General features: G+C 39.6%; 1 protein-coding gene and 1 long non-coding RNA gene across 13 annotated transcripts in view; one reads left to right on the top strand and one right to left on the bottom strand.

Annotated features, from left to right (window-relative positions):
- Nucleotides 1–27,749, top strand: part of PKIB (cAMP-dependent protein kinase inhibitor beta) — a 122,293-nt gene that overhangs the window by 22,333 nt on the left and 72,211 nt on the right. For 8 of the 12 annotated variants that reach the window (XM_086317093.1, XM_086317097.1, XM_086317096.1 and 5 more), the window contains exon 2: nucleotides 5,291–5,389. The exons of 2 other annotated variants lie outside the window; for them this stretch is intronic. The gene's annotated coding sequence lies outside the window, so the exon portion shown is untranslated. Of the gene's footprint in view, nucleotides 1–5,290; nucleotides 5,390–26,042; nucleotides 26,798–27,749 lie in introns of those variants that run through there. 2 more of the 12 variants (XM_086317101.1, XM_086317104.1) reach the window with 2 other exon arrangements.
- Nucleotides 18,537–19,003, bottom strand: LOC147365732 (uncharacterized). Its single transcript, XR_015132695.1, has 2 exons — nucleotides 18,862–19,003; nucleotides 18,537–18,784 (listed from the first exon to the last, which is right to left on the bottom strand). It is a non-coding gene; the product is annotated as an uncharacterized LOC147365732 (long non-coding RNA).

Genomic DNA, 27,749 nt, shown 5'->3' with positions numbered 1-27,749 from the left:
ATATTTTAGTTGATATGTGAAATGTGAAGGAAGAGGAAATGGTTAAAAAATAGAGGAAATGAATAAGTGACGGTTTCTCCAAAAAAGTCATATTTCTTAGAGGTTTGCGATAAGAAGCATCAAGGAACTGCCTTTTAGTCATGAGAAAAATAATACAGGGGGAAAGTTGTATGTAAAAGCTAGGTCAACAGTCCAGGTATATTTTCAGCAATGATGCATAGCAGATCAGTTACAGGCTTTCTAGTCAGACAGAGCTGAATATGAACCCTGTCTCTGTGATTTATTAGCTGTGTGACGTTAGAGAGGTATCACCATCTTCAAAAAAAGTCTGTTTTTCTTTTTTGGAAAAAAAGGTTAATTGTGATGATAAAGTGGAATAAATGCAAAGTGTCTAGCAAGACTCATGACACAGAACAGGTATTTATGAAATGTTGAAATCTTTTTTTCTCCTCTCCTAGCAGCAACACAAACAAAACGAGGGTCATCCTAGAGACCTGAAGGGTCAAGGCGGTTTGATAGTGGGATTGTGGGGCCAAAGTTGCTCAGCATTTTAAAGATTCTTGTTCAACTTTGCCAAATTGTTATGTAAAAACAATATTACAGTATAGGTATTATATTTTTAATTAGAAAACCTGATTTTACTTTGCCTATGGTTGTGATATTGATTTGAACCTTAGGAAACAGGATGTTTAACTGTACTAATTGAATCTGAAACATGAATGTATTTCTGATTCTTAGTCATTTTCATCAGTTTCTCTTAATTCATTCTTTAGCTACTGAGGCTTCAGTCAAAAATTTTTGAATTAAATATTTTAGATAGATTAGAGATAGATTAGATAGATTTTAGATAGATTAGATAGATTTACAGAAATTAGGTAAATTTTTGATTTTGGTCATTTGTGTATATTTCTTATCAGCTGCTGTCGCTGTAACCCTGAGTCCCCTGAAACAGGGTCTTTGTTTTCTCTGTGGCATCTACCACATGGTTTAGTTGCTAAATAATGTCCAGGTCTTGAGACCTCATGGACTATAGCCCGCCAGGCTCCTCTGTCCATGGGATTCTCCAGACAAGAATACTGGCGTGGGTTGCCATTTCCTTCTCCAGCAGATCCTCCCGACCCAGGGATTGAACCCAGGTCTCCTGCATTGCAGGCAGATTCTTTATTGACTGAGCTACGAGGGAAGATTTACCACATGGTAGATAACAGTATTTGATGAATGACAGAATGGATAAAACAGGTTATTTGTGATTTTATGTACATACAATAGCTATTAAAAATTTTGAAAATGTAGCAGTTGCCAAGGATCTGGTTAGTAGGGTAGTTTAAAAACTATTGCAGTTGTAGAAATCAAGCATATACAGTAGAAAAAAATAGAAGATTCTAGTCTAAGGGTTAAAAGAGGGAAACTTAAAAATATGTAAAGAAATTTGAAGAGAATACTGTAGTGCTAATTTAGTTGTGATCCCTTTTATAAATGGGCTTACCAGGTGGTGCTAGTGGTTCAGAACCCACCTGCCAATGTAAGAGACATAAGAGATGAGGTTTTGATCCCTGGGTGGGAAGCATCCCCTGGAGAAGGGCATGGCAACCCACTGCAGTTTTCTTGGCTGGAGAGTCCCATGGACAGAGGAGCCTGACAGGCTACAGTCCACAGGGTCGTAAAAAGTCAAACTCGACTGAAGTGACTTAGCAAATGTAAGTGTATTTCAGCTCTTAAAAAAGGTAAAAGGACCATGATATGGCATATCTGAAAATGCTAGAGATAAAATACTAAGTGCTGTAGATGGATGAATAAAACATTGCCATTCAAGATGTTCACAGGCTGCTAAGAGAGACAGACATGCACAGAGCCATCATGAGAAGTCGACCATGATAAGTGCATCAGAGAGTTATGAACAAAGTGATTTAGGGGCAGGGGTGATGACTCATAAGAAACTTGAGCAGTTCCAAAGAGCTTTACCAAAGCAGCAACCTTTGAGTTGGCTTTTAAGGAAGCTTAGAGCCTACTCGTGAGAACACAGGGGTATGACCTGCATTCTGGGCAGAAGGACCAGGAAGTTTTTAATATGGCCTATTTGTACAATTTTTTTTGCTATTTGTTGCTAGCTCTATGTAGCCACAGAGAAGGCAATGGCACCCCACTCCAGTACTCTTGCCTGGAAACTCCCATGGAGGAGGAGCCTGGTAGGCTGCAGTCCATGGGTTCGCTAAGAGTCGGACATGACTGAGCAACTTCACTTTCACTTTTTACTTTCATGCATTGGAGAAGGAAATGGCAACCCACTCCAGTATTCTTGCCTGGAGAATCCCAGGGAAGGCGGAGCCTGGTAGGCTTCAGTCCATGGGGTTGCACAAAGTCGGACACGACTGACTCGATTTAGCAGCAGCATTAGCAGCAGCAGCAGCTATGTGGCCAAGGCATTCAAACCAGCACATTTTATCACAACTTGTACAAAGTCTGGGCTTTCCAGGTAGGTCTAGTGGTAGAGAACCCACCTGCCCGTGCCGGAGACCCCAGAGACATGGGTTTGATCACTGGTTCAGGAAGAATCCCCTGGAGAAGGAAATGGCAACCCACTCGAGTATTCTTGCCTGAAGAATCCCATGGACAGAGGATGGTGGGCTACAGTCCATAGGGTTGCAAAAAGTTGGACATTACTGAAGTGACTTAGCATGCATGCACTTAGAAAGTCTAATCAGTAAATACTGGGTTTTGAATATCTGGGTGAATGAGTGAACAAACTTACCTTCTTAATATGGGACAATAGTTTTCAAATAAAATAATTATATAATAAAGTAGTTATTGAAGGTTGTGTTTCTTTACTTGATTATACATGTGCAGTTTAAAGAAAAATTTAAACTTTGTGAACTCTGATTCACATTCGTCTCATTGGTTTTTAAGAAAACACAGCCATGGACTTTATTCCTATCATTCTGTTCTGTTCTTTCTGCATTTAATATCTACACTTTTGTTGGTTTGTTTAGATGCATGAGTTCAAATATGTTCCTTTTTTTTTTTTAAGTCTAAAGTAAAACCTCCCTAAATGGAGGCCACAGTACTGCTTATACATGAAGTGATATTTAGGTTGATATTTTTATTTCCTCTTTAGAAGCAGAACAAACATCCTATTGTACACATTCTCCATTCTCCAAGTAAAAACCTACAATGCAGTGATGGGGAGTGGGATGGTATTTCTTGTTGCAAAGTGTCCAGTAATATCTGGAGGATTTAGCTGGATTTTAGAGATTGTATTAACATTTGTGGCACAAATGACAGTTGGGTTTATTAAATGGCAGTTTCAGCCAATTAAGATTTCTCATAGTTTTGAGTTCCTTTTCTTTCCCTTTTCAATTGCAGTATGTCTTCGGAAGGCAAATATATTAGAATATGATTCCTTTGGTGTTTTGTTTTTCCTTTGGAAGCCAAAACAAAACGCTTCAGAACATCATAGTCCCGAAAAGAAGCTGTAAGACTTGGGAGTGTGATCACAGCTACCTTTTTAGGATCCCAAACCAAATCGGGTGTTAAACATAAGAAACACATATTTTACTTACGCAGGACTTCAGGGAGGGTAATAAAATAACACTGTGTATTTGTGTTTCATCGTCTGTGATCTTTCTTGATTCCCAGAACAGCCTGGAGAGATAAGCAGGGTAAATATTTTCATCCCCATTCGGTAAACAAGGCTCTGTCATTTACCTGTGGAAAAAGATGAGTCTTCAAAGTCAGCATCTGATGCAGGGGTGAGCTGGAGCTAGAACTGACGAGCATTTCTGCCTCGATGTTACAAGCCTTGAGGATTTTCTTTTACTGACTTACTTGTAAGCTATGAGGAAATGTGGGAAGCAAAGGCAAGAGAAAAGTAATGAAATTATTTGCAAATGAACTTGAAAGATGGCTAGCATGATGCTGTTGGTATTTGGAAAAAAAGACTGTATTTGAGCATCATGGTAAAATATTACTACCATGTAGAATTCCTAGGTTTTACACAAATTACAAATTCAGTTACTGTCCCAGTGTGAGTGGTCTGTGGAATATGGACTGGGAGGAGCATTTCTCAAACTGGGAAGACTAGTGAGAGACGTAATGTCTGTAAGAATCGTTGAGGTGGAGGCAGGTGTGGGTGAGGAGAGTGGAATTAGATGGTGCCTGTGGGAATGGAATTGCAAGGAAGAGTGAGTTTGAGGACAATTATGAACCTGGAGTAGACAATTTGGTGGCTTATGAGGAAAGAAAACAGCAAGCAGTACTGGACGCTCCTACTCTGAATGATCTTAGTAAAGTTAGCACATACAAGCATAGGCATATTGATGTTTCTGGCTCCATGCTTTATAGAAGAAGGAACAGACGATCTCCATAACATGAAACTTGGCTCTGTCATCTGGGACAGCTAAGCACTTGGCATGTGTCTGCTCAAGTATGTAGACCGCCTGAGTGAAAGGGAGCCTGGTTTACTCAGCGATTGGCAGTGGCCACCTCTGTCAGAAATGTCCATGGAAATGAAAATAACTCAGTTGTTTTCTACATTATTAGTTTTTAAACAGGGGCTTTTGATATAGAAAGACCTAAAAGGATAGGAACAAGGAAGCTGTGCAAGTGTATCAGATGCCCATTCATAGCAAAATTTCAAGTTACCCTTTGATGCTGAGGCATTATGTGTGGGCCAGGTTTTATTGGGTGGATCTTCTCTTCCAGAATGCCAATCACTGTGTTATGTAATTGAGGAAAACAATGTCCTTGCTCCTTGGCATTGAAATTCGAAGATGACTGCAGGGAGGTATGGCTTTTAAAGTCACACATCTGAGAAAGGCTGGCACTCAGCTGGTGAAACTCATTTCAGTGGAAAGTTGAAAAGCTGAAGAAAGCAATGTATTTTGCTCTATTGTTGATTTTACTATTTAGTAGGTATGTCTCTGACTGCTCACATTACATGGTCTTGGGGTAAAACACAAAAAAAAGTTGATCCAAATACAACTGGGGGGTTTGAATAGGTGACAAAATAATAATGACAAAAAAAATTTTTAAATAGGGAACAAAATAATAAGAGAGTGCTGAGCTGCTTACTCAAGGGAATTTATCCTGCTCTTATTATAAGTCAGAAACGAATAAAAGAAGTCAGGATGAGGAATGAAAAAACAGCAATGAACGTTATTTTTTAAATTGTGTGTCATTTTGTCAGTAAATTAGATGTTATTGCCCAAGGAACTATTTGTTCTTTTCCAAAACAGACAAGAAACAAAGGATGTTTATCTTAATACATCTTTTTTTCCCCTTTGTTTCCTTCAAGGGTCATGGTATACTGAAAAGGCACTCAATCAAGAGAAATCTGGGGGGAGCTGGAAACCATCAAGTTATTGAGACTACACAGGGGGCAGAAAAGATAGAGGTGGGTATGCTTTTGATCCATCAATCCTGCTATTGAGGGTGTCCCTGAAAATGTCTTTGTTGCTATAGATCCAGAGGAAAGCAAAGGAAAAGTAAAGTGGGAGGTCTATATTTTAGAAAACAAATCAATATGGTTAAATGGAAGCTTGATAGAATCTGTTGTTAATGTCAAATTAATAGCATGCATGTGGAGAACTTGAGCTACACATTTCCATCCAGTGTCTGCCAGGGACCAGCGATTAGTACACAGACTAAGCTTGGTGTGATATTTACATTCTTAGCTGTGTTTATTTAAACTGTACCTAACAGAGGCAGCTAGCCCACCAAAATAAAGTTTTAAATTTGTATCCTTTAGAACAGAAGGAAAATGTATAATATTACCTATAAACTTGTGTGTGTGCTCAGTCATATCCAACTCTTTGCAACCCCATGGACTGTAACCCTCCAGGTTCCTCTTTCCATGGAATTTTCCAGGCAAGAATATTGAAGTGGGTTGCCATTTTCTACTCCAGAAGGCCTTCCAGACCCAGGACCCAGAGATCAAACCCCCATCTCTTGCGTCTCCTGCATTGGCAGGCAGATTCTTTACCACGGCGCCACCTGTGAAGCCTATAAATTTACCACTCTTCAAATACTGATCTCCCTAGAGACCATAGCAATAGCTTTATAATCAGTACATAGAAGGAAATAGTTTCGATGACATTAACTGGTACACATAAATCTCAAATACTTTTTGAGAAACCGTTTTCTGTGTGCTGCTGATGGCCTCTCTCATCTCAGTGCTGTGTTTTCCCACTGGGAGTTAGAAATTTGCTCCCCTGCTTCAGTGAAGATGGCAGACCAGAGACCATGGAGTAAGTCTCAGACTGCAGGAAGCCTCCTCCCACTCTTGGATTCCATGAGAACAGAGCTCCAAGGGAACAGGAAAATGGAAGATGTTACATTTGCTTTGGGCTCATTGCCTGGGTTTCTAAAAAGCAATGCAACTTTCCTATTAACCTGCTGTGATTTCATTTAAACAATGGCAGTGGATTCATTTTCTTGTGTCATCTGAGCATTTTTAGTACTTTTATGTCAACTTTTCAAGTCTGTGTCAGTGGAAATTGAAATCTACTGTTAATAAAAGGTAGAACTAATATGACAAAAATTTTTATCAGAAAGCATTTATATTTCTACATAAACGACTGGAATCTCTATACTAAGATAAAACAGCAAATACATTTATATACATTCATTTTGTATTTAAGGAAAATTGAAACTAACGTAAAATAATTGAGTCTTCATTGTGGGTCAAGTGGGTAGAGGCTTATAAACATAATCTCATGTAATCCTTGGAGAAGGCAATGGCACCCCACTCCAGTACTCTTGCCTGGAAAATCCCACGGACAGAGGAGCCTGGTGGGGTGCAGTCCACAGGATTGCTAAGAGTCGGACACGACTAAGCAACTTCACTTTGACTTTTCACTTTCATGCAGTGGAGAAGGAAATGGCAACTCACTTTTCACTTTCATGCAATGTAGAAGGAAATGGCAACCACTCCAGTGTTCTTGCCTGGAGAATCCCAGGGACGGCAGATTCTGGTGGGCTGCTGTCTATGGGGTCGCACAGAGTTGGACACGACTGAAGCGACTTAGCAGCAGCAGCATGTAATCCTCACAATGACTGTGGGGAAAGTAAGGAAGGCATAGTCATTCCTTGTGAAAAAGTGCACTTTGCCAAGCGTACACATTTGGCTAGTGGGTGGTGAAGTTAGGATTTGAGCCTGATTTTTGTCTGATGCTTATGCCTGTGTCCTTGACCACCTTGGATAGGGAGATTTGGCATGAGCTAAAAAGTATTTTGTGTCCATCAGGTATTTATAGTTGATGGTTGAAAATATACATTTTTAAGGAACACTTTATCCCTTATTCTATGAACTCTAAGAAAAGAGATGAAACATTTTTCTGATTCATTTAGTGAGGAGCATTTAACAAAAAAATTTTTTGAAAAATAATAAAAGTGTTACAAAAAAGAATATAACAAAAATTCACTGAAATACTAAATATAGTAATGTAGAAATCAATAAAATAGAATAATACAACAAAATGATGTTTCTTCTAGAAATGTACAAGTGATTAAATATTGAGAAATTTATTGTAATTTCATAGTCATAGACTAAAGGATAAAACTACGATTTTTTCACTTCCTGATTCCAAATGACACTTGATAAAATGTAACTATATTTCTTTTAAGAACACACATTTATAAAATTTAGTAACATAGGAATAGAGAGCTGTTTTTAAATTGTGAAAAGCAGGAAAAAACAAAAACATTAGATGCTTACAACATGTCCTGTTTCATCACTTATATTTAATTAGCGTCATTCTATAGATTTTAATAAATACAATAATTTTTTTAAATAGCTAACATTTTAAAAATTCTTATTGTATATGCTAGAAGCTGTTCTAAATGATTTACAAGTATTAACTCATTTAATTTTCATAACAGTTCTAGGGAATATTGACTACTGTAATTCTCATTTTACAAATTAGGAAGCTGAGACCCAGAGATGCTAAGTAACTTGGCCAAGATCACACAGCTAATAAGTTGTGTAGCTAAATAAGCACTCAAGTGGCTTAACTCATGAGTCTTTAATTTTAAATCATATGATATACTGCCTCTCAAAGGTCATGGTTATTAGCAGAGAGATGACATCTTTTTTTCTTAAAAGAGTGTATATATACTTTTTTTTTACTAAAAATCCCAAGAAAATTAATTGAAAAGCTGTTAGAATAAGAAACTTCAGGTAAGTGGACATACAGAGGATAAATATGTACAAATCAATTGACTTTTCTATAATAGCTACAAATATAAAATATGAAAAATGCCATTATAATAATAATAATGAAATATCATATATCTATGAGTAAGCTATAATAGAAATGTATAAGATTTAAATGAAGAAAATAGCATTTGATTGAGAAATGCAAAATAAGATTAGCAGTAATGAAGATTGATATTATATTCCTGGATGAGAATAATAAATATTGTAATGAGGCTAGTTTCCCCAAAATAATTTATAAAATTAATGCTATTCCATATAGGACCATAAAAAGAGTTTTAGGGCCAAGTTGGCAAAATGATTATTAAAATTCATCTGGAAGAATGAATAGACTAGGAAAAGCAAATTTTTGAAACAGAATAATAATGAAAAAGAACTTCTAATTCCAAGTATTAAAACATAAAAAATTACTGTTACTAAGACAGTATTTCAGTATGTTACTTTTTACTAAAATAAAGACTTAGGAGAAGCTAAATCATCTTGAAAATTCTCCAGATTTAAGCATACAAGGGTAACATACAATGAAGACTGCATTTCATGTTGGTAGAGAAAGTATTGATTATTACAAGAACAGAATCCTAATAGTGAATTGTTAGCAAAAATTGTAACCATGAATCTTTTGTTTGTATGAAATGCAAATAAATATTAGTTTAACTGAAAAAGAAGCATAATGAGATGTAACTGAAAAATCGACAAACATAATCTGGTCTAATATGACATCAAAGGCAAAAACCGTAATTGGAGATTGATAGACTTGACTGTGGGACATATTAAAACTTTTTACATACAAACAGAAAGGGGACTCAAACAGCATGCCTAGCACTGGATCTGAAAATTCTTTTCAGGATAGAATGAATAAATCAGCAAGTGCTGACCAATATCCCAGGTGCACTACTGTTTTGAGGCTTCATAAAGCAAAGCCCATCCTGGAATAGTGCTCATTTGTTATTGTGCTGTAGGCACGGAGCAAATTCCAAAGACGAAATTCTAGAAATCAAATCATGACATGGAAGTTAGGATTGTTCCACCTAAAAAGGTCAGCTAAATTAGAATTGTAGCATACAAGAGAATAAGGAATTTCAGCTAGACAGTTTTATAATTCATACATATGCCAGGGCATTTCATTTCAATAGAAGTGATTTACAACATCATTGAGTAATGTCTGGAGTTTTACAATGTATTAAAACACTTTATCTCTAATAAAAGTGAAACAATTCTAGTTTTCTGTCTTGAATTGTGTGGGATAATTGCATAGAGTGACACAAGGATAAAATGGAGAGAAGTATTTCCTGTTTTATTGTAGAGAATGGTGCAAGAAAAGTTGTTTCTTTATCTCCCTCTAAAGTAGCTTTGTTCCTTCTATGCTGGGGCTTTAGGACAAGTGGGAAAACAAAATGTATTATGATCAATGAACAAGGAAAAAAAGAAAAAGAAAGCTTTGATTTATTTTAAATATCCCAGGTGATATCAGCCTGGACTGACAATCAATTCACACAAACGTAAACAAAGCAGTCATTTTCTGTGCTGGGCCCTATTAGAAAAATTTCTAGACTCCAGTCTCCAAACAGACTACTCCTGTGGCTCAGTGGTAAAGATTCTATCTGCAATGCAGGAGACACAGGAGATGTGGGAAGATCCTGGGTTGGGAGGATCCTCTGGAGTAGGAAATGGTAACCCACTTAAGTATTCTTGGGCTTCCCTGGTGGTTCAGATGGTAAAGTCTTCCTGAAATGCAGGAGAACAAGGTTTGATCCCTAGGTGGTGAAGATCCCCGGGAGAAGGAAATGGCAACCCACTCCAGTATTCTTGCCTAGAGAATTCCATGGGCAGAGGAGCTACAATTCATGGGGTTGCAAAGAGTCGGACATGACTGAGCAACTAACACTTCAAGTATCCTTGTCTGGAAAATTCCATGGACAGAGGAGCCTGACGGGCTACAGTCCATGCAGCTGGAAAGAGTCAGACATGACCGAGTATGCACACAGACAAGTCCCAAATATCTTGTGAGAAGAGTAAACGGCAGGTACATCAGCTTCCTCATCTTTCTGTTCACATTCAGTCCCTCTGGGTGTCCCTGGTCACTGCTGTTTGCTCCTGAGGTCATTCCTCCTGTTCCATGCCTTTCTGCTGGTGGTCCCTCACCTGAAAGACCCTCCCCACCCCATCTCTTCCCATACGTGGTGTTCTTTTCCATTTCTAGGTTCAAATTGTCCACTGTTCTGCATTCCCTTACCCTTCTCTTCTATCCTAACACAGCTGTTATTCCTGGATCAAGTTTGTTTCTTCAGCTCGCTTTGTCCACCAACTCTAAAGAGGTTCTTCCCTCTCTGACACAAGGGGTGGGATTGTTAATAGGTGACTTTTTCTCAGGAAGCTTAGAGGTATTGGGGTTGGCTAACAGCCGTCATCAACATCCTCCCTATAAGGACTTTAAGGTACTCAGGAAGTTATATCCTTTGCAGATCCATCCTGGGGCTTATGAGACATACCTGGAAATGCCTGAATCTAAAAATAAGCTCTAATAACCCTGCCAAACAAAATACTGGTTTAAGCATATATCTTTATTTGTTCATAGATGTACACCTAGTTTATCTTTGTTTTTTCTTTTGTACATACCACATGGCTTGTGGGATCTTAGTTCCCTGACCAGGGATCAAATCTGTGCCGCCCTGCAGAGTCCTAACCACTAGACCACCAGGGAAATCCCTATACTTGGTTTATCTATTATTGACCATCCTCAGAAAAAAAGTTTGGAGTAGCCGAAAGAAATGTATAAAGTGTTTTCTTGTTATAAATAATAAAAGCAAAAGAGAAGCTTAGCCATTTTGTGTTAAATAAGAGGAACACTATCAAACAAGCACACCCTAAAGATAAAGAGATAAATCTTAAGAATTTTCATGCTAGCCAGACTGTCGATTTTGAAGACTTAAAAAAAACAGAGAGCAATGACTTTTGATGGGAAAACTGGGCAACAAAACAAATAAGACCACCAACAAAGAAATCAAACAGATACCCTTGTAAAGGAAAGAAAGGGGAATATATACAAAGAAAGGTAGTGGTCTTTGACACTTTAGCGCTAATTGTTAGTGATCAAAATAATGGCCATTTACTGCTCGCTGCTAAGTCACTTCAGTCGTGTCCAACTCTGTGTGACCCCATAGACGGCAGCCAACCAGGCTCCTCCGTCCCTGGGATTCTCCAGGCAAGAACACTGGAGTGGTTTGCCATTTCCTTCTCCAGTGCATGAAAGTGAAAAGTGAAAATGAAGTCTCTCAGTCATGTCCAACTCTTAGCGACCCCGTGGACTGCAGCCCACCAGGCTTCTCCGTCCGTGGGATTTTCCAGGCAACAGTACTGGAGTGGGGTGCCACTGCCGTCTTAGTTGTTTGCAAAACTCGTTTTCTCATTCTTTCATTCAGTGTTTATTGAGCACTTGCCCCATTTACTCTGTGCCATTTGTGAGCACTGAGGATGCAGAGCTAAGGATACTTTGCAGTTCTCCAGGGTTTTTGAACTGCAGGATCTAGAGATCTAAAGATCCAGAGAAAAACTGACCAGAGGACTGTGAGGAGACTTAAAGGTCGTCATATCAGGAGTGATTGATGTTTAGTGCTCTAGAAAGGTCCTCATGTATGACATGCTAACTTTCTTCAGTTATATGAGGCTGATCATTTGCATGATTGAGGAGGCAAAACTAGGCTGAGTGGATGGAAATCAGAGAAAGATACATTGAATTAAAGGAAAGGCTGCCTGAAATTTTATAATGGGCTACCTCTGGTACCTGAGATAGTCCCAGAAGCTTGGTACCACTAGGAAGGAGAGTGGTACAAGGGATTCATGTATGAAATGGTGAGGGGCTGGGGATGGAGTGTTGGGATTGACTCATCACTGAAGACAAAATATTCTTGGGTCTATGGTTGAGAACACTGACATGGGAAGGACTCCCTTGAAGACAGTACAATGAAGGACTCTAAGGAGTGAGGCCCACCAATTTTGCACTTAACCCTTAGACTCTGTTTTGGTAGTTCATGTTCTGTGTTTTATTAGTATAACTTACATATTGAGACATTTAAACAATGCTGAGAAGAACAAAGCATAAAATCAACTCCCACCTCTCAGAATTGACACATTTGCTTGAAGTCTTCCTTTTTAATGAAATAAAATGGTACAATTAAGTCTCCTTTCAGAAGTATCTATGAATTAGTGCATATTGTTCCAATCCATTTTATACTGTTACCCACAAGTTTATATAACCATTCCAATATTTAGTCCTGGCTTGTGTTTTTTAAATTTACAGAAATAATGCCACAGTACTTTTCATAACACTGAGTTATTGAGATCTGCGTAGTTATACATAGTTCTAGTTCTGTTCCCTTGGGTGAAATTTGTGGGTATTTTTTTTTATGCTTGTAATCTTCCATTTTATTTATTTATTTTTATTAAACTTTTTATTTTGGATTGGGGTATAGCCGATCAACAAGGGATGTTGTGATAGTTTCAGGTGAAGAGCGAAGAGACTCACCAGTAGGTATACATGTATCCATTCTCCCCCAACCCCCCCTCCCATCCAGGCTGCCACATAACATTGTAGAGTCCGTGTGCTATACAGTAGGTCCTTGTTGGTTATCCATTTTAAGTATAGCAGTGTGTTTTTTGATAAGACATTTAATATTAACCCTTAGTGGCCTTCCTTACTCCTAAATTTGGCCCATAGATGATAGGATGTTATTGCTGGAAGATTTAAGAGAAAACATCATTGTAATTTATGTCTTTATATATGGTCTTTATATATATATTGGGACTTTTTGAAAATGACAGAAGCTAACCCAGATGGGAAGTCAGGACAATGTAAATAAACTAGGACTTTCCCAGACAAACCACAATCGAGGATTAGCCTACATACAAGGGAATCAAGCCTTTGGTAGGAGAAATGACTTTCTGGTGACACAAGTGGTAAGTGATTAGTCCTCAAAATACCAGCCCAAATCTCAAATCAAACACTTTCATGGGATAAGAAAAACGTGGAATGCTTTCCAGTCCATTGTTCTTTTCATCATGGACTAGATGTTTAATAAAAATGCAGAGAAGTAAGATGATGAATTCTTAGAGTTAGCTCATCAGGAAATTGCTGGTATCTTGCCTTGAGAATGGGTGGTTAAAGTCTGGCTTTAATCCATTTTTTCTTCCCTTATGATTGTTCTCTCCCTGCCCAGGCAAACATAGTTATCATTTCTTTTCACTGGATAAAATACCTTGTCCCATTTATCCCATTAGGTAGTGGAATGTGGCCAGGTAAATCAGTTTTCACTGGTGACCAGAAGTCATCTGTTCCATTTAGTTGTCTGCTTACCTTTGCCCGATACTTGTCTTGTTAACAGCTGGCTAGGTAATGAATATGACGTGTCTGTTTCAGCAAGGTTTGGGTGTGCCAAGATTGTACAAGAGACAAAAAACTGACTCACTAATAGGGGATTTTAGTTCCAACTCAAGTCTGTAATTTTCTTAACAGAAATTAAGGCCCAGTCTCAGGTATTCTTCATATGAAGGTTGTCTTGCAGTTATATCATTTATCCTACGTAGAGTTTGGATAAGTAATTCATCATTTCATTTTTACTTTAAACTTTTAAACTAATATAACTCCTAAGATTGAAAGGCTTGCAAATATTTTAAAGTTTTACTCATTTCAAATCTGGTTTTGTTTTTACAAGATATTTTATACATTTATAAGATACCTAAAACCAGTCTTCTTGACTGCTTGCTGGCAATAATATCTAATTGCTAAAGCATTTTATAGAAGTTAAATGATACATTGAAAGTGAAAAATTATCATGTATAGAGTGTCAAATTTCTTCTAATTATGTTCTTAATAAAATTAAGTTAATTTGATTATATTACAAATAAATTCACTCAGTAAAATACTAATTTACAAATGCTTGAGGACAAAAAACTTTTGATTAATTTAATATTAGCATATAATCATACTTTGTAAATAGCACAGAGATTGTAGTCATAAAAAAGAAAAATCCATTGGTAGGGAAGTATAGTGCTAGTGCTTACCGTTATTGTAAAACACAGCCCTAAAAGGTCAAGGATATAATTCTTGAAAAGATGATGTCATTGTCCAAAAGTTGCACGTGAACTGATTTTTAGTATTTGTCTCAAATATTGTATCTTTAAATCACTGGAAGATATCATGAATATTTTAGCTGTCAGTTCAGTCAGTTCAGTCGCTCAGTCGTATCCGACTCTTTGTGACCCCATGAATTGCAGCCTCCCTGTCCATCACCAACTCCCGGAGTTCACTCAAACTCATGTCCATCGAGTCAGTGATGCCATCCAGCCATCTCATCCTCTGTCGTCCCCTTCTCCTTCTGCCCCCAATCCCTCCCAGCATCAGAGTCTTTTCCAATGAGTCAGCTCTTCACATGAGGTGGCCAAAGTATTGGAGTTTCAGCTTTAGCATCATTCCTTCCAAAGAACACCCAGGACTGATCTCCTTCAGAATGGACTGGTTGGATCTCCTTGCAGTCCAAGGGACTCTCAAGAGTCTTCTCCAACACCACAGTTCAAAAGCATCAATTCTCTGGCACTCAGCTTTCTTCACAGTCCAACTCTCACATCCATACATGACCACTGGAAAAACATAGCCTTGACTAGACGGACCCTTATTGTCAAAGTAATGTCTCTGCTTTTGAATATGCCATCTAGATTGGTCATAACTTTCCTTCCAAGGAGTAAGTGTCTTTTAATTTCATGGCTGCAATCACCATCTGCAGTGATTTTGGAGCCCCCCAAAATAAAGTCTGACACTGTTTCCACTGTTTCCCCATCTATTTTAGCTGTAGTTATTATTAAAATTGTCAGTGTATAATTGTTCCATATGTGGGCCTGGCCACTTCAGGGTAACTAAAATGACAATGTCCCTCAAGGGACATTATATCCACGTCACCTAACTATCTATGAAGGATCCTCTTTGGTTTAGTTTGGTTGGTGAAAGTGAAAGTATTAGTTGCATAGTTGTATCCAACTCTTTGCAGCCCCATGGACTGTAGTTTGTCAGGCTCCTCTGTCCATGGAATTCTCTAGGCAAGAATACTGGAGTGGGTAGCCATTCCCTTCTCCAGGGGATCTTCCTGACCCAGGGGTCAAACCCGGGTCTTCTGCACTGTGGGTAGATTCTTTGCCACCTGAGCCATCAGGAAAGCCCTGTTTGGTTGGTGTTTAGATGCTATTTGTATGTCATACAGACATGGCTCAACTTTGTGAGCTGACTGCTAGGGGGCCACTTAAAACAAGCCTCTTCACTGAAAATGATATTAATCCATAGAGTCTGTTTTAGGTATTTAAATGAATGTGCTGTGCTGTGCATAGGTGATCAGTTGTGTTTAACTCTTCGCAACCCCATGGACTGCAGCCCGTCAGGCTCCTCTGTCCACGGGGATTCTCTCAGCAAGAATACTGGAGTGGGTTGTCATGCCCTCCTCCAGTGGGTTCTTCCCAACCCAAGGATCAAACCCAGGTCTGCCTCATTGCAGGTGGATTCTTTACCATCTGAGCCACCAGGGAAGCCCATTTAAATGTTTATCATAGCTTAATCACATCACATCAAGTTGTAATATCAGCAGCACTTTAAAATTTTTATTTAGCTGTTTTGCTTGTGACAATTTATTATTATTATCCAGGCAGATAAACATGAGATTTCAGTCTTTCTGACTAGTGGAATATTTGAATGACTTGGAAACATTGGTGGAAAGAGAACATTGGAAGTCAAATCTCCATTCTGGACCTGACTTTGCTACCATCCAGCTGCATGAGTTTAGCAAGTCATTTGGAGATAACAGAACAGTGCAGTGGATTAAATCACTGGCTACCAGATTTTAGTCCCACTTGTGCCATTTGTTACCTGCTGAATTTCTTAATCTCTCTGTGTCAAGGTTAGGTTCTCATCTGCAAAATGGAACTGATAATAGTTCCTCTTTTATAGTGATTAAAAAGATTAAATCAATGGCTATTTATAGAGCACTTAAAATAGTAGGCTACCCACTCCAGTATTCTTGGGCTTCCCTTGTGGCTCAGTTGGTAAAGAATCTGCCTGCAATATGGGAGACCGAGGTTGGATCCATGGGTTGGGAACATCCGCTGGAGAAGGGAAAGGCTACCCACTCCAGTAATGTGGCCTGGAGAATTCCATGGACTACATAGTTCATGAGGTCGCAAAGAGTTGGATATAACTGAGCAACTTTCACTTTAAAATAGTGTCTATATGACTGATTGTTTAATAAAACTTTATTGTGATTGGACTTCATTGGGTTTGATTTCTACAAGAGTGTTTCTAGTTTGAAGATTATATTAAGTTTCTGTTTCTTGCCTTTGTTTTCAGTATACCTCATTAAGCTGATGCTGGTGAAAATATTGTTTCTAAGCAAATCAGTGGCTATATGGTCTAACAGCAGTGATTTTTTTGTTGTTTGTTTGAAATTAAGGGGCATGTGTAAAACTAATTTTTTAAATATAGCCAAAATATCTGTGTGTTTCATAACTGTATTGACTGAGACAATCTCTATAACTGGGTTTGGAACTTGTGCTGGTATTATGTAGACATTTTGTTTACCTTCTGAAAGGTTAATTTATTTCATTTTTTAATTTCCATTTTTTTCAATGTGCTATTGGATGGCAATCTGTTTGAAAAACTGAATTGGACTATTTCTTTTCACCCCTATAGTGTCAGTGAAAAAATTCCACTGTTTATCAGGTTTTCTTGGTACAGGTTTGTACATGACTTCTATCTTTCTAAGCTTATCACACACCCATAACTCTGTTAAGCAGTTCTCAGTCTCTTTTAATTAAGCTTGAAACTTGTTAAAATTGAAATATTTTGTAGTTCTTAGAGCAGTGTAATGTCAGAATAAGAGTGGTGGTAGAAGGACAAATTAGCTTGTTTTTTAAAGACAGGACATGCCTCAGTGGTGAAAGAGGCATGTCAGTCTAGTCTAGCCAGTTTTCCCAGGGCCTCGATTTCATTCTCCTGCCCCAGCTCCAACCCTGGGGCCATACTGTGATCGGACCTCTCTGTTTATCTGCCTGGATATCTCCTGCTTCCAGACTCTGTGTCACCACAGCCCGCCCACCTGCTGGGAACTGAAATGGGAACTCGTTCTAGCCCATGGGAGACAGTCCAGCCATGCTAAGTGGCTTTATCTTCTGGAGAGAATGATGAGAACAACAGGAGGCTGTCCTGACAGGCAGGGAGCCGGAGTCCAGGTTGACCAGCAAGATGCGGCAGATGGTGTCCCAGCAGGTGGGCGGGCTGTGGTGACACAGAGTCTGGAAGCTGGAGATATCCAGGCAGATAAACAGAGAGGTCCGATCACAGTATGGCCCCAGGGTTGGAGCTGGGGCTGGAGAATGAAATCGAGGCCCTGGGAAAACTGGCTAGACTAGTGCTGAAGCCCATTTGGAGGGAGGAGGGTACCAGCCAGGGCATTAGAGCAGAGACCTTTATGTGGGGCCACAGGTGAAAAGTCAGTCTCATCAAGGCTATGGTTTTTCCTGTGGTCGTGTCTGAATGTGAGAGTTGGACTGTGAAGAAAGCTGAGTGCCGAAAAATTGATGCTTTTGAACTGTGGTGCTGGAGAAGACTCTTGAGAGTCCCTTGGACTGCAAGGAGATCCAACCAGTCCATTCTGAAGGAGATCAGTCCTGGGTATTCATTGGAAGGACTGATGCTGAGGCTGAGACTCCAATACTTTGGCCACCTCATGCAAAGAGTTGACTCATTGGAAGAGACTCTGATGCTGGAAGGGATTGGGGGCGGGAGGAGAAGGGGACAACAGAGGATGAGATGGCTGGATGGCATCACCGACTCGATGCACATGAGTTTGGGTGAACTCTGGGAGTTGGTGATGGACAGGGAGGCCTGGTATGCTGCAGTTCATGGGGTCGCAAAGAGTCGGACAGGACTGAGCAACTGAAGTGAACAGGTGAAAGAGGCCTTGTGACCCCCTCAGTTTTGAGGGTTGTATGGCCTGAAGGGTTGCTGGAGTAGGGAATGGGGCCAGTCTTTTTAGATGCTGCCTTTGATCGTCCTTAGTATAGATTCATGTGACTGTCTTTCGAAAAATGAAAAACACAAATGTGTTAATTACTCAATTGTGCTTTATTGCTAATGAATTAGAAGTCACCTGTGATTTAATTCGCTGTTGGGGTCCTTTAATGGACCGGAACCTGGTGATCAGGAGTCCACGATAAAAAGGTGAAAGAGAGAGCCAGAGGGAGGGAGAGAGAGAGAGAAAGGAAGAAAGAAAGTAAGACACGGGGACCCAAGCTCTGATGGAGCAAAGGTATTTTATTAGCATAAATGCAGGCTTATATATCTTTATTAAGATGATTACTCAGCTATTACACAGGATGAAATTTTATCAATAGCCACAATATGGGTAGTCTAATACATACAAGGTCGCTGACGCTGAAAGGAGTCACTGAAGGGAGTTACTGAAAGGAATCCAAGCAGATACCATTTCTCATGATCTCAGTCCTGGGAGCTGCATGCAGCTCTACTCGTTCTCAGAATAGGAACTGATAAGAACAGAGAATTTAGGGGAAACAGCACATAGAAATCCTCCTGTTAAACATTCCCTGACAATTTGCCTTACCTGTTTTCATTCTTTCTTTCTTTTATAAGGCTTGCAGTAACTTTCAAATCAGAATGAATTCCTTGCAGTTGAAACTGCTCACATGGAGCTTAAGTGCAGCATACAAAAGGGGTTGTTATTTCCTACTCTTCTTGGATTTATCCTAAGGAGGAAGTTTTCAGAGAAAAGAGTATAAAATGAGAGGATTAGCAAGCAAGCGGTTGTTTCTGGCTGAGCTTTGCTTGAAATGGAGGAGGAAAGGGCGTGGAAGCTGCTGAAATTAATTTCCTTATAATGACATGGAGTGTTACCTGGCCTTTTCCCTGGGGGTCATTTCAGACCTTCTTACGTTACTTGGGAATGCTCTGCATCAAACGGACACCTCCACCTCCAAGGAATCAGGGAGAACAATTTAATTTTTATTCTTGACCTGTGTCTTATCTTTTAACAGCTTTGTGCTTTTGATCTAGATTTTACGCCTACTGACATATTTGTGATTAAAGGAAAAAATCCTCAGATAAAACATAATCCAAGCATTCCTGTTCCTTTTGTTTTCAGTTAAATCTTAGGCTGATGTCCACTTTTAAAAAGTATTCACTTGGTTATTATGAAATTCCAAAGCTTCATCACTGTTTCTCCAAGTAGTGTTTTCAATTGAAGAAAATCCATGATTCTATAACTTTCTTTGTGATATTGAGTATTGTCTAGAGAAACTAAGCATTTATTTATCAAATAATTTATGTAATTAAGGTCAGGATAAACTTGGTTGTTATGAAATCTGGCTTAAAATTCTGACTTTCTCAGTGTCTTTGGGGGAAGTTACTTATAACAGGGTTTTAGTTACATATCTTAATTTCTACCATATTCATAGAAACACTGAATTTCTGGTACACCCTTGGGAATCACAATGAATAACAAGGTTCCCTTTTTTAATGGAATTTTTTAAGTGGAAATCATTTTAATATGTCTCACTTACATGCCTTCATAATTTGAACATAATTATATTAGAGTTCCTCCAGATAAACAGAACCAGTATGACTTATTGCAAGAGATTGGCTTAAATATTTGTGGAGGCTGCCTGAAATCTTAAGGCAGGAAGGGCAGGCTGGAAAACTCTAGGGCAGAAGCTAATGGCACAAGTGGCGTTGCTTCTTCCTCAGGGAAAGTAGTTCTGTTCTGAAGACCTCTCCAGTGATTGGATCAGGCTTTCCTCACAGCTCAGTCAAAAAATCCTGTCTGCAACGCAGAAGACTCAGGTTCAATTCCTGGGTTGGGAAGATCCCCTGGAGAAGGAAATGGCAACCCACTCCAGTATTCTTGCCTAGAGAATCCCATGGACAGAGGAGCCTGGCAGGGTACAATCCGTGTGTGGGGTCTCAACAGTCTGACAAGACTCAACCAACACCAACCAATGATTGAATCAGGCCTATCCAGATTCTTGAGAATGATCTCCTTTACTTAAATTGATTGATTGTAAATGTTAATCACATCTACAAAATTCCCTCCCAGAAGCTTACTCCTTGGAAGGAAAGTTATGACCAACCTAGATAGCATATTCAAAAGCAGAGACATTACTTTGCCAACAAAGGTCCGTCTAGTCAAGGCTATTGTTTTTCCAGTGGTCATGTATGGATTTGAGAGTTGGACTGTGAAGAAGGCTGAGTGCTGAAGAATTGATGCTTTTGAACTGTGGTGTTGGAGAAGACTCTTGAGAGTCCCTTGGACTGCAAGGAGATCCAACCAGTCCATTCTGAAGGAGATCAGCCCTGGGATTTTTTTGGAAGGAATGATGCCGAAGCTGAAACTCCAGTACTTTGGCCACCTCATGCGAAGAGTTGACTCATTGGAAGAGACTCTGATGCTGGAGGGATTGAGGGCAGGAGGAGAAGAGGATGACAGAGGATGAGATGGCTGGATTACATCACTGACTCAATGGACATGAGTCTGAGTGAACTCCAGGAGTTGGTGATGGACAGGGAGGCCGAGCGTGCTGCGATTCATGGGGTTGCAAAGAGTCGGACACGACTGAGTGACTGAACTGAACTGAACACCTCATTCAGTGTTTGATTGAATAACTGGGGATCACAGCCTAAACTGATCATCACAGTTCACTCCTTGTCAACTTGACATGCAGACACATTTCCTTAAATCATACTTAATATCAAAATAAATAACAACAACAAAGTCATACTTATGCCTAACATGAGCTATACTGTGTATAACTGAAAGTGTGCTAACCCTTTCCCCAGGAGAGGGGCAAGGTCCCTGGGGGTTCACTCTTCTTATAGACCATAACTTAAATACCGTGATATAAAGTTACCTATTATTAATATATCTTATATTAGAAGACAAGCACTTGAGAGGGAAGAAAACAACAAATATTTGAGGCACACAGACAAACATAAATAATAGAAAAATGAAGAAGACGAGTAACTTAACAGTCCTTATTTCTGAAACTGGTCACACGGTCTTGGCTGGTGTGTATAACTCCTTTCTGCCACTACTCCATGCGTATATTCCATTATTTCCTTTGCCCTCAAGCAGGTACCTCAGCCCCTTCTGGTTCTTTGCCCGGAGAGGTGACCCAAACCTTCATTCCTAAAGAGTCTGAGCCACTGATTATTGTTTTATGGTTTTTTCATTGGCTTGTGAATTGAATTGTGGTTTTCTTGACCTTAATCACAGAACTTGATAGTAACAAGAGATGCCCTGAGGGATCTCCTGTATTACAGACGTACTCTTTCTTACTCTATTGTGTAGCACAGCCCAACTGCCCCTTCATAATCAGGATCAATCACTCCAGCCAATATAGAAACTCCCTTCTTTACCTGTTGATTCAGAGACCTGAGGAGCCCAAGGTGACCCGTGGCAGCTTTTACTCAGTTCAGTGGAATCGTTGCTGTGTCTCCAGGTGAAAGAACTCTTCTCTTTGAAACTAAGACCTCTTGACCAGCAAAACAACAGATTACAGGGATGGGAAGCAAGGTTTTGCTAGCAGATTACTAGGGATAATACTGAGTGGAGTCCCTCTCATTTCTACCCCTTGATTCCTGGACCCATGAATCCTGGCTAGGGGAGACAGTATCACACCAGTGGATGCTGATTTATAGTATTTATAATCTCTTCCTGGAGCCTTGGCACCTACTGCCAACTTGCTAGCACTGTAACTGAGTCTTCAAAGGCCATTCCACTGTTCTGTCATGCTTTCTGCTTCAGGATGATGGATAAAATTGTAATACCAGTGAATGAGCATTGCCAGACTTCATTTGCTGTGAAGTGTGATCAGAAACAAAAATGCCATGTAGAATACCATGATGGTGGATAAGGCATTCTGTACATCCACACGTGGTAGTTTTGGCAGAAGGATTGCTTGCAGGGAAAGCAGCTCTATATCCAGAGTGTCTGTTGCAGTAGGAAGAAAGCACCCCCTCATCCATGATGGAAGAAGTCCAGTATCATAAACCTGCCACCAGATAGCTGGCTGATCATCCCAGGGAATGATGCCATGTTGGGAACTCAGTGTTATATTTGCTACTGAAAGCTTAGGCACTCAGCAGTAGCTATAGCCAGGGTAGTCTTGGTGAGTTCAATTCCATGTTGCTGAGCCCATGTATAATTTTTCCCTCTGCCCTGATGGTCACTGTTCATGAACCCTTTGGGCAGTGACAGTAATGGCTGGGAAAAGAGACACAGATCCATGGAATAATAGGTCCTCTTGGCTGTTTAATTATTAAAATCCTCATCTGCTGAGGTCACCCTTTGGTGAACATTCACATGGGACACATCTTTGCCTATTCAGAGGGGTCTGTTGATACACCTTTTCCCCAGATTACCTTCTACCGATTTTCTCATCATTTTCTTTCCAAATTGCTGACTGTTCAGTCAAACCATTGGCCACAGCCTATGAACCAGTATAGTTTTATACCTCTGGCCATCTCTCCTTCCAAACAATATGAACATCTAGCAGCACTGTCCAAAGTTCTGTTCTCTAAGAAGACTTCCTTTCAACCATGGTTCTTCAGAAATGTATTAGAAAGGAGCTGTGGTGCAACAGGTGGTCACTTTTGATGCCCACATATCATATGAACCACTTGTAAGCCAAGCCCAGGTTTTCTCTTCCTCAGTCAACAAGTTTTAGGGAACTCCCCATGAGGCAATAGATACAGACCAGTGAAGCATAGACGATGTAGCAGGAGTAGGGGCCATAGACATTTGGACCACTTCTTTGTGTAATTTACTCATGTCTTCAGGGCCTGCTTGAGCCCAGTCTCGTATGTACCTCTTCCAGTTGGTATCGACATGCTGCTATGCACTCCCAGCTTTACAGCTTGGTGGATCAGACAGAAACCAGTTCATGTAGTTCCTGAAGGGTGGCTCTGATCTCATGTAAGTTGCTGGACCATGATTAAACATTCATTTTCTACAATGGCCCAGTAGCAAGCCAAAATCTGTTTCTCAAAAAGAGAGTAGATAACCTGCAGAGGAAGATAGGGCTTTGTTCCAAAAGCCTCAGGGTTTGCATTATGAGTCACCTGTCAGGGCCTGCCAGATCTCCAAGCAGCGTCTCTGCCTGCTGCTGGTGCTCATAAAAGAAGGCTGGGAGAAAGATCAACAATGTGATTGGGAGTACAGCAAGTGCTCAAGGGGAGTTAATCTCCCCTTCACTCAATGGATTCAAGAACCCCTAGGAACTGAAAACTGATGGAGAGGTTGTAACTGTTTTGATGATTCATGATAGACCTCTGTTCGTTAGTCCTAGAAATTTTATCCTTACACAGATCAAGTGGAATTTATTAGCTTACCATCTGTTGATTTTCTGGGGACACCAGGATCAAGCAGCCAACACTATAGTGTCTCTGCAGGACCGTTGTGATTACTGCTTTGGCTCTGTCATGAGAGCAGTTACGTCTGTCTTTGGTGATTCAGTGCCGCCACTTTTCCCCATTGTATTTAGGGATCCAAGTTCAGTGACAGCAGTTCCCACTATAATTTCTGACCTGTAGAAAAGAGTGACCTCAGAGTTTTCCAAGGATGCTGGGGCTCCTCTCACAAATATATTTCTCACAGTCAGTTAAAGGCATGTCCTTTGGCCTCCAGGGGTAGGTAAGCAGGTTTTACATGATAAAGCTATTTGACATTTATTCTACAGTATACCAAGGCATTCAGTTCTGGTCTTTTGACTTCATGTAATGTTGGCCCATGTTTCAACCAACCAAACAAAATGCTGGACCCCTTTCTAGCCCCTTGAGCTAAAACACTGAATCCAGAATCTCTGTTTAGTGAGACTATATCAATGAATTCATTCTTACTCAACTTTGTATTCCTTCCGCAATTATCCAACACCCTTAATATCCATTCTTTTTTGCACATGTTCCCCAGATTTCTCTGTGGGGAATAAGTTGGAAAAACCATGCATTTCTTTTGGTGTATAACACACTTCCATAGTGGTCATACTGTGTACCTCACCCTTTGAGGCCCTCTGGAACATGAGTCTACTTATAAATCTAGAAGCAGCGAGGTGCAGGGATAAGTCCTGAGGAGAATTAGCAGTGTCTTGCAAGGCAGATGCCTCAGGAGAGACTATTTACAGGTTCATCAATCAAAGCAGGGGTTAACCTCACACAGACTAGAGGGTGGCTTCTGTTGGAGAATGAGTCAGTAGAATTTAGGGGTCTGAAATCCTCTGCTTCATTGGGATTTCCCAGATGTATCTATTTCAGTTTTCAGGATTCTATTCCTTGCCAATCAGTGCCCTCACTTTAATAAAGATGATCTGCAAGGTTGGGAATTCAATTTGTGCTGTAATTCAGCAATTTATAGCTTGAGATTCTGGGCTTGAAATCTCCACCTTACAGCTAGGGGAGATAAGGGGTTCCTTCTGGGCAGACGTACATGCAAATTTTAAGCCTTAACTACATCCTTTTCTACCCCTTTCTATAGCACAGTTGGGAGCAACTAACCAAGCGAGAGTTCATGTGATTATAGTTTATGTGATTTTGGAAGCTGGTTAGGCAAGTTCAAAAGTCAGGTTGGCAGGTTGGAAACTGGCAGGAACTGAAGTTGTAATCTACAGATAGAGTTTCTTCTTTCCCAGGAAAACCACTGTTCTGTCCTTTCCACTGATTGGGTCAGACCCATCCAAATTAATTGAGGATAATCTCCTTTACTTAAATCAGTTGATTATAGATGTTCCTCTACAACACCACCTAGATTAGTGTTTGCTTGAATAACTGGGGACTTTAACCAAGCTGGCCCATAAAACTGACCATTCCAATAGTCGAGTTTTATTCTTTTGGGGGGGGGCGGGGGTGGCCTGTGCCAGGTTATAGTTGCAACATGCAGGATCTTTAGTTGCAAATGCAGGATCTAGTTCCCTGGCTAGGGATAGAACCTGAGTCCCCTGCACAGGGAGCTCAGAATCTTAACCATTGGACCACCAGGAAAGTCCCAGTCCAGTTTTATTATTGATGACTCATAGTCATCACACATACAGGCAGATGTAAAAAATGTATAGGTAGAGAAGATGGCTAATTACCAAGCACAGGCTCTAGAACTTCTTATCTTGAAAAAGTTCTAGGTAGTAGTTTGTTCTTTAGTCATTTATTTATCCTCCAAAATAGAATGAAGTATTGTAGCTACAACAATATGCTCTTTAGTAACATGATGTGATTCTTTTTTTTTTTCTTTTTGCAAAAAGAGCTGTGGTGGCTTTTTCTCAACAGATTTTCTCACCCTCCAGAAAATCATTTTATTTGTGGTCTGTGGCTCTTATTGTCTTTGAATTAGCACACTGTTAAAACATCCATAATAGAGGGAATAAGCCTTGATCTTTGGGACCTGACCAGTAGTCTTTTCTATTATGTTCATTTATTGTTGCCTATTGAGGGACTGATTTTGCTAACAGGTTTGGAATTTAGTTTTGTTTAGCTAAGAGTTCTAGAATTTGAGAATTCCAGAAAGCTTGTCCCTGGAGAGCTGAGCATTCTTAATATGTTGTTTAAAATATACTTTTTAAAAAATGTTAGGTTCACAGGTAACTAAAATGCTATCTCTACTGAGGGAAAGGAGTGAATTCCTGAGTGAATATTTTTTTTACTCAGAAAACAGTGATAGAGCTTCCTGGATTGGTTGTTCCAGGTGAGTACAGCCTTCGGCAAAGCTCATTGTTTACTTGGAACAATGGTGTGTATCGGGCCATCTTCACTGATGTACGCTCTAGTGGCCAAGGGGCAAGATGTTAATTACTTTGACTAGATTTCAGGTGCAAGCTGTGACTGTGAGAGAGATTTTTGTGAGAAACCTCTAGGGCAGTTTGGGCTTCCCTGGTGGCTCAGACAATAAGGAGTCTTACCTGCAATGCAGGAGACCCAGGTTTGACCCCTGGGTCAGGAAGATCCCCTGGAGAAGGAAATGGCAACCCACTCAGTATTTTTGCCTGGAAAATGCCACAGACAGAGGAGCCTGGCAGGCTATACTCCACCAGGTCACAAAGAGCCGGATATGACTGAGTGACTAAGATGTTCACTTTTTTTCCTCTAAGGGAATTTATCTGGTGCTTTATATTCAAACCAGGAGTGGTGGGGAGAATGGAGGAGGAGGAATCTGATTCCAGAACATGTACTTTTTTCTTTGTGTTAAACTCCCTGCATTCTATTTAATACAACTTGAAAGGATTATTTGAAGGAAGGAAAAATGAATTGGGGTGGGAGTGTCTTCCTGACAATGCTTAGTAATACCCTCCCTCTCCCCTGTCTTCATTGATCGTAAGCAAAGCGTCACCTCTGAGTTTAGATCAGATAGTCTTAGTGCTTGAGGCCAAGCAAGTTCCGTCTGTCTCCTCTCCCAGCCTTTCCCAAGCTCTCATCCTGATGTTCTACTCCAGCGGTGTGGTGTAATGTAAAGAAGTTGAGCTTTGGAGTCAGTCAGACCAGGGTTTGGATTCTTACTAGCTTAAGAGGTTAGTAACATTTTCTAAACCTTGGTTTCTTCCTAAAATGCATATGATTCAGAGCATTATGTTGAAATAAGATCATGTGCATGAAAAGTGTGTGGTACAGGGTAGGCACTTAATGATGTATTTTCCTTGCTGTCTCCCCTTCCTGTGACTTCATGAACATAAAAATATGTACGAAAATAGTGCTTAGGGTGGAGATGAGAGCTGTCATTCCTTCTATTTCCTCTAATACTTCACCTGTGGCTTCATAATTTACATTCTAAGGACAAACCCATGCTAGTTACCATTTACCTCTAGAATGTTCTTTGTATTAATAGGCATTTATTAAAAGTCTTTGTTCAACATTTTGAACCAAGGCTAAGGAGAACCATGAATACCAACTGACATCATTGAATGATTGTAGATTTTAAGGATGTAACTCACATTTTGATATTCTATCCACAGACTCTAAAGTCAGATGTCAGCTTACATTTTTTTCTGTGTATTAATTTACTCAACCCTTTGGAATACATTACACTATCTATTTATTTCTTTTTAATATCAAACCCTCTTGTGATATTAGTATTGGGAAGAATAATTTTTATATCTTCTTAATACTTTGAATTTATTTGTATCATGTATAAGAAAAATATGGCTTGGGTTGGTTCACCTTTTTAATTATAAATATTTTACATAAGAGAATATTGTGTTGTAATATTATTGTAATAGGATATCATCTAATGTAATATCTAGTGTAATAGACAGGATACCATCAAACTTTAAACACTCTTAAAGAATAATAACAGTAGTATAAATCTCATTTTTATTTTAGGCAGGCTAAGACTTTAAGCAGAAATAATTGGAAAGAATCAGTTTTAGGGAAATAAATTAAAAGTATGTTTACTTAAAGAGATTTTAAATACAATATACTTAAATTTGAGAAAAATAAATTTGTCCAGTGCAAGAAAAACTTTTT

This window comes from Bos grunniens, chromosome 9 (assembly GCF_055505025.1).
Source record: "Bos grunniens cultivar Pamir isolate PY7600 chromosome 9, Bosgru_T2T1.0, whole genome shotgun sequence".
NCBI lineage: Eukaryota > Metazoa > Chordata > Mammalia > Artiodactyla > Bovidae > Bos > Bos grunniens.
The sequence above is the reverse complement of the archived record's forward strand: the minus strand, read 5'-3'. Positions and strand labels throughout refer to the sequence as shown.